This window comes from Quercus lobata, chromosome 1 (genome assembly GCF_001633185.2).
Source record: "Quercus lobata isolate SW786 chromosome 1, ValleyOak3.0 Primary Assembly, whole genome shotgun sequence".
NCBI lineage: Eukaryota > Viridiplantae > Streptophyta > Magnoliopsida > Fagales > Fagaceae > Quercus > Quercus lobata.
In genome coordinates, this window is record NC_044904.1 from 36,041,469 (window position 1) to 36,059,830 (window position 18,362).

The following is an 18,362-nucleotide window of genomic DNA, read 5'->3' on the forward strand; positions in this document are numbered from 1 at the left end:
ACCAGATACAAATGGCCAAGGAAGACCAGGAAAAGATGGCCTTCATGACCAGCCAAAGGCTGTACTGCTACAGGGTCATGCCTTTTGGTTTGAAGAACGCAGGAGCCACGTACCAAAGTTTGGTAAACCAGATGTTCAGCAAGCAAATTGGAAGGAATGTAGAAGTGTACGTTGATGATATGCTTGTCAAGAGCAAAGAAGGATAGAACCACCTGGACGATCTCAAGGAGACATTCAACATGCTCAGACAGTACAGCATGAAGCTAAATCTATCCAAATGTGCCTTTGGAGTCTCCTCAAGGAAATTCCTCGGGTTCATGGTGTCGCAAAGGGGGACAGAGGCAAATCCTGAGAAAGTGAGAGCTATTCTCAAGATGCCCTCTCCAAAGACGGTAAAAGAAGTGCAATCCCTTACAGGAAGAGTAACTACCCTCAATAGGTTCATCTCAAAGGCGACAGACAAATGTCTTCCTTTCTTCAAGACCCTGAAACAAGCCTTCATCTGGACGGAGGAATGTGAGACAGCATTCCAGAAGTTACAGCGCTACCTGAGCAACCCCCCACTCTTGAGTCTGTCCAAGGAGGGAGAAGATTTATTCCTCTACCTGGCAGTATCTGTAACTGCAATCAGTGCAGCCTTGATTAGGGAAGAGAACAAGATACAACTTTTAGTGTATTACATTAGCCAGGCTTTTCAGGGAGCCAAAGCTCGATACCCGAGGATAGAGAAGATTACTTTCACCCTAATAATGGCCTCAAGAAAACTTCAACCACACTTCCAAGCTAACCTGATCATAGTAATGACAGACCAGCCCATCAAGAAAGCAATGAAAAAACCTGAAGCCACTAGACGGATGGTACAATGGGTTATTGAGCTCGGTCAGTTTGATATAGAATACTGCGCCCGAACGGACATAAAGGCTCAGGCATTCACCACCCTCGAGCATGAAGAGAACCAGGAAGTGCTTTGGACGATCCATACAAATGGGTCATCCACCCAGAAGGGAGGTGGAGAAGGTGTCGTCATCACCTCCCCTAAAGAAGATGTTTTGAAGTATGGTGTCCAACTCAAATTCCTTGTAACCAATAACGAAGCAGAGTATGAGGCTATATTGACGGGGCTAAGAATAGCTTGGGCACTTGGAGCTAAAAACATTTCGCTGAGGAGCGATTCACAGCTCGTCATAGGGCAGGTCAGAGGAGATTTTGAAGCAAAGGAGACAAGAATGCAGAAATACCTCAAGTTGACGAACCAGTTGGTAAGCAACTTTGATCGTGCAGAGTTTGTTCAGATCCCATGGGGTGAGAATGTTGAAGCCGACGAAGTAGCACGGAGTGCATTCGCAGACGATCAATCAAGGCTAAATGACTGGAGGCTGGAAGAATAAAACTCTCCTAACATCGAAAATTTCAAGCCTTCCCTGTGCACACTCACTCAGGGTGGACGAGTCCCATTCTATCTTACCTTAAAGATGGACGGTTACCACCAAACCCTGAAGAAGCCAAGAAGATCAAGAAGCGAGCTGCCAGGTTCATGATGCTCAATGACGAGCTCTACAAAATAGGCTTCTCCCAGCCTTACTTGAGGTGCATAGAAGAGGAGGAAGCTAAATATGTTCTGGAAGAAGTGCACGGGGGAATTTGCGGCGACCACATGGGAGCAAAATCCCTCGTCCAAAAGATCATGAGGGCGGGTTATTTTTGGCCCACAATGCAACAGGACGCAATAGATTTCGTCAAAAGATGTGACCGTTGCCAGAGGTATGGAAATGTCCAACGAGTCCCCGGGGAAAAGATGACGACCATTTCCTCACCTTGGCCATTCGCACAATGGGGAATAACATTATGGGGCCCCTATCACAGGGAAAGAGACAGATGAGGTTTCTACTCGTCGCGATAGACTACTTCACGAAATGGGTCGAAGTGGAAGCACTTGCAACAATCACAGTAGCAAAGGTACAAAAATTTGTATAAAAAAATATTGTTTGCAGGTTCAAGATACCCAGGACGATCATCTCAGACAATGGCCGCCAGTTCAACAGCCACGGATTCAGGTCGTTTTGCACGAACCTAGGCATCAAGAACAAGTATTCGTCCTCAAGACATCCTTAGGCCAATGGACAAACGGAACTAACAAACCAAACCTTGCTAAAGATCATCAAGACCCGGTTAGTGGGGGCAAAGGCAGCATGACCCGAGGAGTTACCAAGCGTCCTATGCGCCTACAGGACTACAGCATGAACGCCAATAGGAGAGACGCCCTTCAACCTAATGTATGGCACAGAAGCTGTCATCCCAGTCGAAGTGGGGCTCACTAGCCTTAGGACGAAGTTCTTTGATAAATAGAGTAATGAAGATCAATTAAAGCTAAACCTGGATTTTCTGGACGAAGTCAGAGACCATGCCTCCCAGAGAATGGCCAAGTACCAGTAGAAGATGGCCGGATATTATAATCAGAGGGTAAAGCTGAAAAGGTTTAGCATCGGGGATCTCATCCTTCGAAAAGTGACTCCTGCAACAAAAGACCCAGCACAAGGTAAACTAGGACCAACCTGGGAAGGACCCTACAAAGTCACCCACAATTCACGATAGGGAAGCTACCACCTGGAGGACCTAGAGGGAAACAAGCTACCTCGTCCATGGAATGTCGAGCATCTAAAGAGGTATTATGAAAAGGAACCATAGCCTAATTGTAAGCAGTCAACGTGATTTCATGCTTTTTAATACAAGTCATGTATTCAAATAAATGATTATTCAGCATTTCATACGTATTATTCAACAATTCATGTGTTCTAGTTATTTCTCTCTCAAAAACCAAAATCACCGTCCGGATCCGAGTTAAAAAGAAGGAAGACAATAAGATTCCTTAAATGGATGTACATCGTCCAAATTAAAAAGACGATAAGATTCTTTAAATGGATGTACATAATTCAAATTAAAAAGACGATAAGATTCCTTAAATGGATGTACATCGTCCAAATTAAAAAGATGATAAGATTCCTTAAGTGGATGTACATCATCCATGTTAGAAGGACGATAAGAGTCCTTAACTGGATGTACATCGTCCAAGTCTAAAAAGATGACAAGATTCCTGAAGCAGATAAACATCGTCTTAGAATACGCCAATAAGAATTCTCTAAGTCCCTAGACGGATGAGGAGAACACTTAAACAAAAAAAATTTCTCTAAATCCCTAAGTGGACGAAGAGAGTACTTCAATAAAAATTCACTAAGGCTGTGTTTGGTTGATGTAAAATATTTTCCGAAAATGCTATTTTCGGGAAAGGAAAATATTTTCAAGTGTTTGGTTGCATTATGAAAATTTTTCTAGAAAATATTTTCATGTGTTTGGTAACATTCTGAAAATGCTATTTTCCTACTACTTTCTCACATTTTCTCAACTACCAAACAAATTTTATAATAGAAAATTTCAATCTATAAACTTAAAAAACCAAAAGTCAAAACAACACCATTCATTAACTCCACCGTTCGGTCAAACTAAGAGAAGGAGGAAGAGAGAGTGATCAAAAATGGAGGGAAAGGGAGAGATCGGTCTGGGTGATGGGTAACGACAGAGGGCAACGAGATTGGTGATGGGTAACGACGAGAAGGCGACGGGGCCGATGAGATCGGTCATGGGTAACGACGGCGCCGATGAGATCGGTTTTGGGTGGATCGGTTTAGGGTGATGCGATCTTCGGTGGATCGGTCTGGGTGGGATCGGTCTTCGGTGAGGTGCGATTGGTCTGGGTGGATCGGTCTTCGGTGGTGATGCAATCTCAGTGGTGGTACGAGATATATGGCGGCGCCGGTGCTAGGGTGCGATCAGTGGATCGGTAACTTTCTCTTCTTTCTCTCTCTCTATCTCTCTCTTTGCGCGTCTGACCCGGAAATGGTTTGAAGTGAAAATTTTCACTTCAAACCATTTCCGGGTCAAAGCCTCATTTTACACGGTCAACTGAAAATATTTTCCGGAAATTTTATTTTCCATGCACAACCAAACACCCACATTTACGGAAAAGCATTTCCGGAAGTGATTTGAAGCCAAAACAAACACAGCCTAAGTCCCCAGGCAGACAAAGGGAGTACTTTAATAAAAACTCACTAAGTCCCCAAGTGGACGAAGAGAATACTTCAATAAAAATTCACTAAGTCCCTAGATGGACGAAGAGAATCCTTCCACAAAAATCCTCTAAGCCCCTAAGACGAACGGGGAAAATACCAGCAAAAGGGTGAATATAAAAATAAAATGCTTAGATATATCATATATATAAAAAGATGCAAATTGTTCAAAAAACCCAAAACATACAGGGCACCAAAAGATTGTTCGTCCAAAGGCCCCAAAACAGACAGGGCATTAAAAAAAAAAAAAAAACAACAGGGTCAAGCTGAAGGAGCATTGTCACCATCCTTATCCACCTCAGGACGATCCTCGCCAGAGGTCACAGAAGTCTGGGCAACCTGGGCCGCCTCATTAGCCTTGATCTCTTTATCCACGGCTTCAAAGTCCAGGACTTCTAGATCAATGCCCGGACTGTGCTTCACCAGATACCACCTCAACAATTCAAAGCCTTTAAAGCACCACTGGAACAGAATGGTGTTGTACTCATCGATTGACTGGAAGGCAAGGACGACCTTAGCCACTGCGACTTTTGTCCTCTAGCCAACTGATGCGAGGAGTTCATCCTTCTGTTTTACCAATAGCTTCTCAGCATCAAGCTGCTCAGTCAAAACCTTGACTTGTTCTTTGGAGGTATTATGGGCATCCATGGCAGCGATCAAGTCTTTCTGCATTCCCGAAGCCTCAGCCTCCAATGCCTCCGCTATTGAAGTGGCCACAAAGTCCTTCTCCTCGTTCGCCAAATATTGAGAAGTGATGTGCATTGCTTCTCCCAACACCTGACAGTAAAATGTGTCATCAAGACCTGAGTCAACAAAAGTAGCCAAACACTTAATGACGGGGCAAAAATAAGAACAAGGCAAGAAAAGATTACCTGCACAAGCTTATGAACGTGCTGGCTCACCATTTCATAGGAAGGCACGTTGGAAATCTCCTTCACTTCATCAGGAGTCAAGAGCTTATTCACTCGAGTTATGGCTGCTCCAGCATCAGCCCAGCCACTAGAGCCCACCTTCTCTTTTCCCTTGTCCCCTCGTCTTCAACTTTTTGGGGGCAGGAACCTCCTCAATAGAAATGGCTGGAGAAGCAGTCCGTCCTTCATCCAGGGTAGGGGGTGGACGAACCCCTCTCAGCCGTCTCCTTCTCTTTCTTCTTCTCTTTATCAACTATCCTTGATTTTCTCTGGCCAATGTTAGAAAGGGGTTCATTTTTCTTCCCCTTGATTTTTGCGTACATATCCTTGTTAAATTTGGTCGTCATCTCTGCACCAAAAAGGAAAAAAAATTAAAGAGTTGAAATCAGGAAAAAGAAAAAGATGATCAAGCATATCAAGGCAACTCACGCTTTCTCTCTTCCCGGTCAATTGCTTGAAGAATGTAAAGTGAAGGCTCTAATTTCAGAGTAATCTGCCATTAGGGGAAATTACACAACCCAAACAAGGAAAATAGAAGTACAAAAGAGAAAAATACAGAAAAATTAAGAAGGAAAAAGCATGGACAAAGGGCGTACTTGGGAATAAAGATGGAAACTAGGAAGGCAGAGAGCGAAATGTATGGAGAAGTCAGAGAAATCAAACGCCAAAAGAAAGTAAAAAAAAAAGGGAGTTGAAGAGAAAAGAGTTAAAAAGATTTGCCTTGGAAAGTGTGGGAAAACCTGAAAAGGCGTTCACCAGAAATGAGACCTGCTAACCAATCAAAATAGGACACATGGCCACGCTGCGTGCCACACCACCACGGAGCAATTAATGTGGAGAGTAGAACCGCCTCAACCGTTAAAAAAAAAAAAAAAAAAAAAAAAAAAAAAAAAAAAACTTATATTCCTAAGACCGTCCAAAATATTGACGACCTTGGAATAGGGGGGTAGCTGATAGTCCTGATCATATTACTTTCGTCCATAGAGAAAGCAGTGGACGAAGTCCACACCAGGCTTCGCCTCACCCCTGGTGACCACCTGGCGAGGACAAGGCCATCATCACACAATCAATGACGAAGCGTTACGAGAGCACTAATAAGCCTTCATACCGTTGAGAATATATCTCCCCATTAACGCCCCTCAAGGATATTACATATTCGGGAATAATGTCACCATTAAGATGGATCCAACGACTAGAAGAAAGAAGGAAGCACCTATATATATACCCATTCATAAGACCTATAAAAGGCACACAGACTCTAAATTCATAGTGATTGATTTTCTGCTCTTGTTATTCTATTCTAGCCATTCTAACTTTAGCATCGAAGGTTCTGTGACAGGCATTACACCGGTGACCCATTTTTCTTCTTTTCACACTATATTTCTTCAGGGTCGGGTTGACATAGGACAACTCCATTCTGGATGAGCGATCTGGTTAACAATCTCGAGCATTATCAGGTCTTACTATATCTAAGCCCTACTTAGCGAATGGCTAAGGGCTAGACAAAGGATTTAGTATTCCTCGTGGCTAATGGATATTTGGGGCATACCTCTGACATTAGTCACACTTCTTCACATAATCTTGAGAGGTTTTTTGCATGCTAGGCCACCAGTATCCCTAGGTGTGGGTCCTATGTGCTAAAGACCTTCCTCCTGTATGACTCCCACAGATGCTCTTATGCAACTCTTCCAATAAGGGCTCCACTGCTTCTGGATGTACGTATAACAAATATGGCCCTAAGTAAGAGCGCTTGTACAACTTCTGCTCCTCAGACAGCCAGTAGTGAGGGGCACTTCTGTGTACCTTCTCTACCTCACACTTGTCTTCAGGCAACAATCCTTGCTTCAAAAAGGTTACCATGGGATCCATCTAGCTCAGTCCCATATGGAGGTTGCACACCCCTATCAAAGGTGCCCTTATAAGACTTGGGTTGTCCATCTCCTCAATAATAACAACCCGAGGAAGACTTGACTATAGCGAAGTGGCAAACATCGCTAGAGAATCTGTATGAGAGTTCTTTCCCTTAGGGATTTACTTCAATATAAAACTCTTAAACTGAGCTCGTGCATTCTGCACTTTAGCAAGGTACCCTTGCATCCTTTCATCCCGAGTTTCAAAGTTTCCATTGACTTGGTCCACGATCAGTCTAGAATCCGAGTACAACTCAACCATTTTTCCTCCTAGCAGCCTGACCATAGCTACCCCTTCTAGTAGAGCCTCATACTCAGTCTCATTATTGGTGGCTAAGAATCCCAGTCACAACAATTTCTCCATTATCAGCTTCTCAGGGGTGACCAACACAATCCCTACTCCTGCTCCCTTTCGGCTGGAAGCTCCATCTGTATAAACTTTCCACGATGGAACAATAGTGGCCGACATGACCAATACCCCCATGACTGCCTCCTCCTTTTCGGGGGCACCCTCAGTGTTTACTACAAAGTCTGTTAGGATTTGTCCTTTTATGGCGGTCCGAGGCATGTACTTGACATCATAGGCTCCTAGCTTGGTTTCCCATTTAGTAATCCTGCTAGTGTAATCTGATTTCCTCAGTAGGGCTTGCAAAGGGAGTTGGGTAAGCACCACAACGGTATGGGCTTGGAAATAATAAGATAGTTTCCTAATGGCATGCACTATGGCCAACACTGCCTTTTCCAAAGGAAGATAGTGCGTCTCAACCTCCTGCAAGGATTTGCTAACATAGTAGATAGGCCTCTGAATTCCGTCCTCCTTCCTGACTAGGACGAAGCTAACAGCATAGTCGGTGATTGCATGGTATGCATACAACACCTCCTCCTTGTCGGGCCTGGAAAGTAATGGTGGATTGGACAAATACTGTTTGAGGTCCTCAAAAGCCGTTACACACTCCTCGGTCCATTGAAAGTCCTTTCACTTGTGAAGCAGCTGGAAAAAAGGACGACACCTGTTTGCAGACCGAGAGATGAACTTGTGTAAGGCTGCTGCCATCCCAGTCAACCTCTGCACCTCCCTGGGATTTGAAGGAGGACGCAAACTGTTAATAGCCTTGATATTCTCTGGGTTGACTTCAATTCCACGGTGAGTAATCATGTAACCTAAAAATTTGCCCGAGCTGACCCTAAAAGAACACTTAGATGCATTCAGGCATAGTTTATGCTCTCTCAAAACTAAGAAAGCCTCCCCCAAATTGGCCAAATGCTCTTCTACCTGCTTGCTCTAAACTACCATGTCATCAATGTATGCTTCCATGTTCCTCCCAATCTATGCTTTAAACATCCACGTCACCATCCTCTGATACGTGGATCCTACATTTTTTAGGCTAAAGAGCATCACACAATAATGATAGTTCCCATTAGGAGCACGAAAGGCCGTTTTCTCCTGGTCAGACAATGACAGAGGTATCTGATGGTAACGCTGAAAGGCATCCAAGAAACTCATCCAAGGATGTCCCACCGTGGCGTCCACCAGTTGGTCAATTCTAGGAATGGGGAAGGGGTCTTTTGGGTAGACTTTGTTCAAGTCAGTGAAATCCAAGCACACTCGTCATTTCCTATTTTTCTTTTTAACCACTACTGTGTTGGACAGCCACTCGGGATAGAAAATCTCCTTGATGGCTCTAGCCTGCTTCAACTTGTTTACCACTATCCTGACTACCTCGGCGTGATTTTTGGATGAGCGCTGAAGAGGATGTTTACATGGCACAACCTCGAGAATTACGTTCAGCTGGTGACACACCAACTCGAGAAAAATTCCTGGAACATCATAAGCATTCCACGCAAAAACAACAATGTTTACTTTTAAGAACTTCACCAACTTTACCTTTTCTATAGGTGGCAACTAGGAGCCCACTTGGAAATATTGCTCCCGGTCCAGCCTTATTATCACCTTTTCAAGCTCGTCAGATAATTCTCCTGATGTCTTAGTCTTTAGTTGCTATGGAATCGAATCTTCAGTCACCGCGGCAAGGCCCGAAAATTGCTGCGTTGTTGCTAACACCAAGCACTACCTAGCCATGGCCTAATCACCTACCAACTCTCCCCCTCTCCCTTGAGTAGGGTACTTGACGTTCAGATGCAATGTTGAGGGCACGACGCTTATGGCGTGAAGCCAAGGTCTAGCTAGGATAAATGTGTATGGGGAAAACGCTTCTACTACTATGAAATTAAGCTAGATCTCCACATCACCAACCTGTACAGGCAGTCATATCATTCCTCGGGGGACCACCATTCTGCCATCAAAACCTATCAGCGGTGAATCATACTTGTCTAAGTCCTCGGGCCTCAAATTTCGCCCCCAGTACAAATCTGGGCACATGATCTCTGCTCCACTCCCCTGGTCAACTAGTACTCTTTTCACATCGTAGCCCCTAATCCTAACGGTAACCACTAGAGTGTTATCATGTGGTTGGAGGGTTCCTTACTTATCCTTCTTGGAAAAACTCAGAGTAAGGGTGACCATCGCCCTTGCTCTTTTGGGAGCATGATCATCAGCCTCTATATCACAACCCATACCTACTGACATAACCCCAGTGCTTGAGGTCCCATTGTTCCTTGGCCTGGCGAGAATTACATTGATAGTGCCCCGTGCTGATGGAGAGGAGCCACCCTTATGAAATTCAGTTCTTGTGTGGCCAAATTACCCTGTAGGCTGATGTAGAAACCAGTTGAGTTTCCCTGTCCTTGCCAACTAGCCCAAGTGATCTCGCAGGGTTCTGCAATCCTCCGTAGTATGCCCTTGGTCTTGGTGGTAATGGTAATAGAGGCTTTGGTTTCTTCTAGAAGGGTCCCCGCCTATCTTATTGGGCAATTTGAAATAAGGCTCATTCTTAATTTTCTCCAGTATGTGATATACTGGCTCTTTAAACAATGAGTTGACCAACTGAGTTCCCAATAGTGACGTTTGATTAGAAAACTCCCTTCAGGGGCGATTACCCTGGTATCCACCTCCCCGAGGATCCCTCATTTTCGGGAACATCTTAGCATTCCCTTTTTCCTGCACTTGGTCTTCTTCCACCCACTTATACTTACCTATGCAATCCATAAGTTGGCGCATGTTCGAAGTGGATTTCATCGTCAATAACTTCCTCAACTTGTGCTCGGCGAGGAGCCCAACCTTAAAAGTCCTCACGGCCACATCCTCAAAGCTTCCATCAACTTCATTATATGTTTCCCAATATCGGTCTGAGTAAATCTTGAGGGTCTCTCCCTCCTTCATTGACATAGATTGCAACGAGTCTAGTGGTTTGGGGACCCTACTGCATGTTATAAATCTAGCCCCAAATGCCCTTGTCAGCTCCTCGAAAGACCCTACTAACCCTTCCTCTAAGGCATCAAACCAACGCAAGCCACAGGCCCAAGACTGAAGGGGAACACTTTGCACATTAAGGCCTCATTGTTGGCATGAACTGCCATCTTCTGGTTAAAATGGCTGACATGCTTCACGAGATCAGTCCTCCCATTGTAAATAGAAAATGTCGACTGAGAAAACCGATGAGGGAGCCTGGCCCTGTTAATCCTTCTGACGAAGGGTGATTTAGAGATCTGCTGCAGGGCCTTACTTATTGCATCATTCCCCAGGCCATGATGGGAAGCCCTTTTCTTATAGTCATGACTACTCTTCTCCCACTTATCCTGGTGCGAAGAAACTGAATAGGACTCACTAGATGGAGTTTCTGACCGGCAGCAGTAAGAACTATCCCTGCTTCCTCTAGAGCCATCACTTGGTGGGGAAGAGGGGCTTATCCTTTTACGTCCCCTACACCTCAACTTGTTATGTAGGCGATCTATTTCCTGTTGCAACTTTTGCGTCTCAAAATCAAGAGATGCATGGCTCCTAGACTTGGAATGACTCCGCTCAGTACATTTAGTGTGATGAGACTCCACCATAACACTTGGAGTATGTTGCCTATCTCTCCTACGCTCCAGGTTAACAAACTAGTTTTCCCTCAAGGAACTCACTGATTCCACCCTATCTTGGCCTACATTAGCCATCAGTACTTAGGACGGATCCACCACAATTTGTTATTGCCACAGACAGCTCCAATTGTAAGGACCAAAAAATCTATCGGCCCAAGCCTACTTAGAACAGTGAGTTGCACAATTCAACCTTGGCCCAAATCAATAGAATTTGTAAAAGAGGGAAACGAACAACAAGAGGGGACTCTGCCTGAGGATCTTAATAGAGAAGAAAAGGTTAATCTTATAAAACAAAGGGGGAATCTATTACTCCTTCAACTCGTCCAAGGAGGATAAGTTTGTATGGATAGTTACATTGTTCATTCCCTTTTCTCTCTCTCTTTTGTGCTTATCTCTTTTTGATGCTTATGTCTCGATCCCCCCTTCCAATGCTCCTCCTTTTCCTTATATACCTCTACCTTTATCATATCTCCATCATCCATTCTCACCTAACCTCCCTCATTTTATGACACTTGTTACTTTTCACATCTGAAAAAGATGGTGGAAGGAATCTGCTTAGCTGTGACTTACACTGTTCAGGTCATTTCCTTATCAATGCGGTTGATAAAGCTATTGTCTACCATTTAATATAGATGCAACAGGCTACACCAAACCAGAAGCTTCCCCACTGTCCACTGACCTCCACTCTCTTCAGATTCCAACTCCCACTTAGAATACTACAGAGTACCTTGATTAATTTCTTCCCTTCCTCGGGCGGCTTTCTTCCTTGGGCCTGTGGCCTGCAGCATTCCCACACCAATTCTACAACACTTCAACTTCATCCTCGGTCCTCGGGCTCCCACAGTTATAATTAATAAAACCGTTGTAATCTAAACATTCTAAACCCTCTGTATATGTAACCACTACAAATGTTCCACTTATCTTCCTAAGGTACTAATCTCAGATTTTTAAAAATTTTCAATAGTGTTCTTTCTTCACAAATGAATTTCTATTTTAATTAAAAGAAATCCATATTTCTAGTCATAAATGCTTGTGCTTTTTTGTGGATGATCTCTCTTTTTGCGAGTGATCTTTTTGTTGGAACTTGGAAGTCTGTTGCATCTTTTCCATTTTGGTTCCTACATTTTTATTTCACCACTTTTAGTCTCTAAATCAATTAACGTGTTCCATTTTGCTCCTTACCGTTACTCACTTAACAGAAATTGTTGACGTGGCAAACGGAGTGCACTGTTGGCACATTAAATGCTGACGTGGCACATTAAATGCTGACGTGGCCAATAAAATAATATTAAAAAATGTCATGTCAGCATAAAATAATGATTAAAAAAGACACATAAGCATCCACATCAACTTTTGATTTTGAAATTAATTTATATATTTTAACAAAATAAAAAATTTTAAAAAAAAATAGAACCTAAAATACATGAATTTAGATCTGCCATCATCTTCATCAAAAAGACAAAAGAGCACAAACCAAAAAAAAAAAAAATCATACAAACCCTGAAAATCAAACATAAGAACACAAGAAAATCAAACCTAGAAAAATCATAAATGAATATTGTACAAACAAAATCAATCCATTTATGTATATATACATAAACCAAATTATCCAAAACAAAATCAATCCACATATACCAACACAAACCTAGCTCAACCATACCAACAAAAGCAAAATTAAAATTAAAATAAGAATACAAAGCCAGATTAAACATAAGAACACAAACTCAGATTTTCTAGGATTTTCCTACCCTTTCTTGTCAACCAAAGACAAACACAAACTGATCTCCAACAAGAACACCTAAACATCTCAAACCTAGCAATCAACGATCAATAAACCCACCCACAACCCACTCCAACAACAAACCCACCCATCAACCACCACCACTGATTTTTGTTTCACAACTACCACCACACCGATCTTAGCCTCTCTCTAAACCCAGATCAAAACTATGGAAGGTTGTGGAAAGGGGAGGAAACAAGGAGGGGTGAGCAAGAAAGGGAATCGGGGAGAGAGAGACACCGGTCTGAGAGAGAGAGACCCACCGAGAGAGAAAGACATCGATCTGAGCAACAGAGAGAGAGCAAAGCACTGATCTGAGCGAGGAGCTTGAGGCATTTAGGTTTGGGTTTAGGTTTTTGCAAAATCAAGAGATAAAGAAAATGGGTCAGTCAGAGAAAGAAAAAAAAGCACCACAACCAGTTGTAGTGGTGGCGGTGGCGATGAGCAAGGAGGTAGAGCTCGAAGCTTTTGGCCATGAACGTTTTTTGGAAGAGAGAGAGGAAGCCTTGAGTTTTGGAAGAGAGAGGAAGCTTGGAGAATGTTTTGGAAGGGTTGGGGGAATCGGTTTTGATAAGGAAGTTTTGGGTTGAAGTTTTTTTTGGGTTTGTGTTCATGTGATTGAATATTTTGGTTTTGTGTTCTTTCTTGTTCATGTTTAAGATGAGACCAAATCTGAATTCAAGTGTATTTTAGGTTCTAATTTTGTTTTTTTTTTTTCATTTTTTTTTGTTAAAATAGATAAATTAATTTTCAAAATCAAAAGTTAATGTGGATGCTTATGTGTCTTTTTTTATCATTATTTTATGCTAACGTGGCATTTTTTAATATTATTTTATTAGCCACGTCATCATTTAATGTACCAACAGTGCACTCCATTTGCCACATCAGCAATTTCTATTAAGTGAGTAATGGTAAGGACCAAAATGAAACGCGTTAATTGATTTAAAGACTAAAAGTGGTGAAATGAAAATGTAGGGACTAAAATGAAAAAGATGCAAAATGTAAGGACTAAAAGTGCATTTACGCCTATATAAAATAAAGTTCTATCTTCCTCATTTTCCTGTTACAATACGCAATATACTAGAATCTCATTTGCTTGAACCCAAACTTTTAGCACTCCTAAAAACTCTTCAATGATTTGCAATAACAGTGAACTTAGTCGGATCAAATTTTTTGTTTTCAATAATAGTTTAATACTCAATACAAGAATACACAATTATTATTATTATTATTATTAGAATACACAATTATTATTATTATTATTTTGCTCTTAGCACAAGGATGATTTTTCTCTATTTAACTTAAGTAGAAGAGGTTTCAAGATCTAAGGTTTTAGTTTTGGTACAGCCGCGTTTCTTCTCTTTAAAAGTCATGCATAATGTAATCTATATATATATATATATATATAAAACCGAAGCTTTTCAAGCTCCCACATTTTTCCACATCAGCATTATTTAAAAAAAAAAACTATTTAAAAAAAAAAAAAAAAAATCTAAACACCGTAACTATTTATCCCCAAAACAAACCCGGTAAAATACAAAACCTATTTCAACCCCTAAACAAAACCCAATACAAAAACGCAAACTCAACAGAATAAACTCTATCTCCTTCAAACGCTATCTCCATCTCTCTGTCTTTGTCTCTCCTTCAAACGCAAATTCAACCCCTAAACAAATCTCTATCTCCTTCAAACGCTGTCTCTGTCTCTCTTCCCCTGCGACGGTAAACGAATTCAACTAAGCTACAAACGCTTTGCCTCACAACCAACGGCTACAGGTATAATCTTTTATATTAATTTTGGGTGTTTAATAGGATTTAGGTTCAGCTATTTTGTTTGGTTTTGATTTACGAAATTGGTTCAGATTTTGTTTTGCTTTAGAATTGGTTTTTATCAATACTCGAAACCCTAATATGGGTTCTCCCTCAATTTTGGTTCCTTTCAATATATCAAATTTTAGCAAGAGCAAGAGCAAGCCGAGGGAGAGGACTTGTGATTTCTATGATTCTAGGTTCATGATTTGAGATTTAAGTAGAGATTTTTGGATGACAATCTGTGTATGGGCAAAGTTCATTCTTCGCTTGATTCAGTTATAGTCTAATCCAGTCATGGGTAATTTGACATAATTACAACAATTTTTTATTTGTTTTCTATTATCTAGAACAAAATTGAGCAATTTAGGCTGAGGAAGTTTAATTTCTGTTTGTTACGGTTACTACGCTGCTTCATGCTAATGCCATCAGCAGGATTTTGCTAGAAAACCCTTTAGAGTCATTCATTATGTGTTGATTTATGCAAAAGAGCTATGCTGATTTTTTTATTGCATGCAATGTACAAGTTATAGGGCAATGCAATGGTGTAGTGTAACAATGGCTGGGTTTTTATGCTCTTTAATGCAAACTTTATATTGCTTGACATTACACAGAGTTGTCATGCATTGCAATTTGTATCTCATACACATGTGATACTTGGCTTGATTATACCCTGTTTGAGTGTTTATCCTTGGTTATAAATTGTGGATATTCTGCCTCCTTTCACCACGGTTTGGACTATTGTAATCAAAAGCAAAAGGTGACCTTAAGTCGCCAATGCCTAATTTCAAAGCCTTATATCAACATCCTAACCACCATTGTATCAATTGAAAACAGGGCAGCCAAGTAGGTGAATTTACAGGACAAGTCTGGAACTTTGGTAGAAGAAAGGGTGGTGAAAATGGACAAATATAGCCAAGGCTTTGTGGTTGAGTTTCTATTTCCTTTGATAATTTTGAGAAGCTGCCAAGGCTTTGTGAGTATTTGTTATCTATGTAATTGACTTTTAGAAAATTTTGTTTAATGATTTATATATGCTTCATAATTGTTCATAAGGAACTGTTAAGAAAATTTTAGCTTCACTACTATGACATTGATTTAAGGGGATCTTTGTAAGTATGTGTTTCCATGTTCTTACCATGACATACTTTACATGGTTTTTCATTTCACCACAACAAGCAATGGGGGATCGCATTCTAGATGTGTGAGGTGAATTAGGACTGACCATTTTTTTTAATATTTTTTTTTTTAAATTCAGTGGTGTGGGCATGGGAGGAAACCTTGCCGCTTTTACTTCAAAGTAGTTGTTTTCATGGTAAATTTTAATCAATCTCATACTCAGGTACATGGATAGGAGAATCGTCTAATACAGGTTTCTTTTAAATGTGCTAATAGTAGGAGCTTCTTTACTATTCTATTTTCTGTAGGTTATTTATAGCTCCTGACAGCGATTATATCTCCACAGCTATACAGTTCATCAATAAGGCAAGGCCATGGATTACATTGAGGTCATTGGCTGGGAATATGGTGCAAACATGTTGACGAAGTACTTGGCAGAAGCTGGAGAGAATACATCGCTTACAGCTGCCATGTGCATAGACAATCCATTTGACTTAGAGGAGGCTACAAGGTCCTTTCCTTATCACATGGCCATTGGTCAGAAGTTCACTGTTGGACTAATAGATATTCTAAGATCTAATAAGGTTGGTGATTGCTTTCAATCTTCTATCTATTTTGGTTCAAATGCTTTATGCCCCTCCATTCTAGCATTGTTTTAATGTTGAACAAACATAATCATTGATGTGGTATGCTTTGAATTGTGTTGGCCACCATTTAAGTGTAATAACTTATGCTTAATTTTTTAATTGGGAATAACTTATGTTTAATGTCTACTTAACTTCTAAGAACTATTTCAAGGCAAAGCAAAAGGGTTTAACGTGGAGATGGTTTTATTGGCAAAGTTTGTTCATAATTTTGAAAAAGCAATATCTATGGTATCTTAGCAAAAGAGACGTGGTTGGGAATGTGAAGATTCCTGTTCTCTTTATATAGGTCAAACTTATCTAACTTTAATACCATCATGCTTTAATTTTTGTTCAGGATTAGATTAGTCATGTCCTACATTTGTTTACTGTTTATAAATCTTCCTGTAAATACTCTGTTTATTTCAATCATTCTTGGCCTTTTTTGGTTAAAAAAAAAAAAATCAGTTAAAAGAGGTGGTTTATTAAAACTTATTTTGGAGCTGTGCTAAAATTTCCCATGATAACAATAATATGCAGGAAACCCCCAAATCAAAAACCGTAGCCCCTTTCTATCAAAAAAGAAAAAAAGAAGAAGAAGAAGGAAAACAATAGCTTCTCATCCGTTTCTCTCTCCAGTCTCTATGCTTCGCCTTTAGTGCACCTTCTCCTTTTTCTATGCTCCTAATGATGGTAAGCGATTAAAAGTAAATGAAGAGATTTGTTTTCTCTTTGTTTCACCTTCAGTTCAATTGACAACCGATTTCCTATTGGTTTTTTGTGAGCTTTGCAGAATTGGGATTGAAGGGAGCAAAATCAAGATGCCGTGGACGTCCTCTTTTGATTCAAATTCATAAAAGCTTCCTTACTCTCTTTCTCTCTCCATGTGGCATGAGGTCAAATATTTGCTTTCTCTGTTCTAAATAACAATTTATAGAACTCAATGTTTTATGTTAAATAAATATATGATGTACTCTTCTATATAATGCAGATTTGTTGTATTATGTTCTTTCTCTACTCTTTTTGAGTCATAGCAAAAGAATTTGACATTAGTAACTATATTCTATTTATTTATTATGAAAATAAGATTGTGATCATTATTGCAATTTTTTTATTTGTTTATTCATAGAATATATGTAACTATGAAAATATCTTCATTGCCAATGGATCTATGGTAGTGGTATTAATCTTTTCGGCATGTATGTATTTTTATGGAGCTAATATACAGGATTTCTTTTATTGGGCACAAGCATATTGTGTACTAGGTTTGACAATGTTTAATATTTGAATTATTGAAGATTTTATGTTATGCTTGGCTCTTTGCCATTTAGTTGTATTATTTGATTAGTGAGTCTTGAGACATTCTGATTTAGTCCAGCAAATGATAATTGCAATATTGTTTTTTTCTTTTTAAACAATCCCGTGCATCGCACGGGTTAGCGACTAGTTTATATAGATACACAAACTAAATTAATTTATCTATATGATTTGAGCAAGAATTCTTTTGATATATATATCTATACTACTATTTAAGAGGTTGTATCTGTTTGGACCGGATTTTTGTATGTTCCAAAATGCCCCTACAACCTACGTTTAAGTAGGGGCAAAACTTGAGGATAACAAAGTAAAAATATATCTTTAACTCTCATCTAAAACATTTTCTACAAAATAGGATCACTCTTCCACTAACCCACTTATTCAATTTCAAAGCAACTATACCTTTGTTATTTTTTTTTTTTTCCTTTTAAAAAAAGTTATCTTCAAATCATTTTTTTTAAACATCATCAAGTTTATCCAAAAAAAAAAAAAAAAAAAAAAAAAAAAAAAAAAAAAAAAAAAAAAAAAAAACTAAAGAGATATATATTACAATTTATCTGTATATATTAAGAGGATTCAGAAAGTTAGTTATTACTTTTTTTTTCTGTCAAAAATACCCCTAAATTAATTAACCAAAAACTTAAAAATGGGGTTAAAATAGTAAATTGACAAAAGAAAGTTAGTTATTGTTTTTTTTACTGTCAAAAATACCCCTACCTAAAATTTAAAAATGGGGTTAAAATAGTAAATTGACAAAAATAATAAATTCTTACTTTTACGTTGAAACGCTT

The 18,362-nt window shown here is 40.0% G+C and overlaps 1 long non-coding RNA gene and 1 pseudogene across 1 annotated transcript; one reads left to right on the forward strand and one right to left on the reverse strand.

The window, feature by feature from the left end:
• Positions 1-7,288: 7,288 nt before the first annotated feature.
• LOC115953183 lies at positions 7,289-10,893 on the reverse strand (annotated as a pseudogene).
• Positions 10,894-14,340: 3,447 nt separating this feature from the next.
• Positions 14,341-17,513, forward strand: LOC115951826. Its single transcript, XR_004083288.1, has 5 exons — positions 14,341-14,479; positions 15,350-15,488; positions 15,940-16,215; positions 16,795-16,947; positions 17,048-17,513. It is a non-coding gene; the product is annotated as an uncharacterized LOC115951826 (long non-coding RNA).
• The last annotated feature ends 849 nt before the right edge of the window (positions 17,514-18,362 follow it).